This window comes from Aethalodelphis obliquidens, unplaced genomic scaffold (assembly GCF_003676395.1).
Source record: "Aethalodelphis obliquidens isolate GAN/ISIS:26980383/991018 unplaced genomic scaffold, ASM367639v1 scaffold1973, whole genome shotgun sequence".
Classification (NCBI taxonomy): Eukaryota; Metazoa; Chordata; class Mammalia; order Artiodactyla; family Delphinidae; genus Aethalodelphis; species Aethalodelphis obliquidens.
Genome location: NW_020839880.1, coordinates 2,972 through 4,548, shown reverse-complemented (window position 1 = coordinate 4,548; position 1,577 = coordinate 2,972). Strand labels below are relative to the sequence as shown.

At 62.5% G+C, this 1,577-nt stretch overlaps 1 pseudogene; it reads right to left on the bottom strand.

The window, feature by feature from the left end:
• Window positions 1-1,063: 1,063 nt before the first annotated feature.
• Window positions 1,064-1,182, bottom strand: LOC113617131 (uncharacterized; annotated as a pseudogene).
• Window positions 1,183-1,577: the final 395 nt, after the last annotated feature.

Below are 1,577 nucleotides of genomic sequence, written 5' to 3'. Positions count from 1 at the left end.
CACATCCCTCATCTACCTCTCATCAGCTCCCTCACCTCAAGTCCCTCCCCTCCCTCACCTCATCTCTCCTTCCTCACCTCACCTCACCTCCCTCACCTCACCTCCCTCACATCCCTCACCTCCCTCACCTCCCCACACTCACCTTCCTCAACACACCTCCTTCACCTCCCTACCATTGCCCCAGTTTCACTCACGCTTACACCTTACTGCCAGCCTGGCAGCCACCCTGCCACAGCAGGGCCCTGTCGCCTGCCCAGGCAGGGGGAATGGAGGTCTCAGGTATCTGGCGGTGGTGGAGGGTTTGGCGACCACCTCCCAGCCCAGGGTTGGCGTGACCCAGCAAACCCTTCGGCACTTGGCGCACCACCCAAGATCCCGCACGTCGCTCACAGGGACATGGCCCTGGAGGCTTCAGGTCCCGGGGCCCGTGGTCCCTTGGGCATCGCCCCTGCCTGCCCATGAGGCACTAGGCACAGCCCAGCTGCCACCCGGGCCGGCCCTCCTGCCCAACAGCAGCTGGCCCGAAGCCACTGGGAGCCACCACTGAGTTGGCACAGCCCCTCAGGCCCGGCAAGGCCACCCTTGCCCCCACGCCACCCACTGAGCACAGGACCCTGCCCCTGTTGTCCAGCAGGCCCGGGTAAGCGGCCCCGGCCCCCGCCCCTGTGCCCACCCCCCAGCCATGGCAGAAAGGCAGAGGGGCGGTTTTCTCTGGAGGGTGCTGTGGAGAGACCTACGGGCAGACAGGTGGCTGCGGTGTGGCTGGGCACCAGTGGTGGTGGCCAAGTGCAGGTCCAGAAGCTCACGGGCCACACGGACTGCCACCGGCCCGCGGCCATGTCTGAGTCCCGGCCAGCCACCCCCGGAGCTTCTGGTGTGCCGCTGCCTTCCAGGGTCAGCTTCTGGTTGCCTGGCCAGCCGGGCCGGCAGGGAGCGCCCCCTCCGTCATGTGCCATGGTGGGAGGGGCCTGAGGAGTTGGGGCCTGCAGCGGGGCCCGGTGTGGTCAGAGCCGGTGGCCACTGCCGTGAGCGAGTAAATGAGAAGGCGGAGTGGGAGGCAAAAAGCCTACAGCACCTGGTACTCCCAGGCGGTCTCCCATCCAAGTACTAACCAGGCTCGACCCTGCTTTGCTTGCGAGATCAGATGACATCGGACACGTTCAGGGTGGTATGGCCACAGACAGGGTGGGGGCTGTGGGCTGCCTCTTGAGGCCCAGTTTCGCTGGCACTTGCGCCTTACCACCAGCCCAGTGACCCACCCTCTCCGGCAGGGCAAAAGGGCCCTGATAATACTCGTAACTCAGGCACAGACACTCTACCTAATTAAGGCATTGACATCCTCTTAACTGAGGCACTGACACTGTTCCTAAGGCACTCACACTACTCCTAACTCAGGCCATAACACTACTAAGAACTGAGGCACTGACACTGTCCCTAACTAAGGCCCTGACACTACTATTACCTAAGGGAAAGAGACTGTCCCTAACTAAAACCAGGATGCTATTCACAACTCGGGAATGAACACTGTCCCTAATGAACCCCGTGAAACTAATCCTAAACCAGGCACTCACACTCTG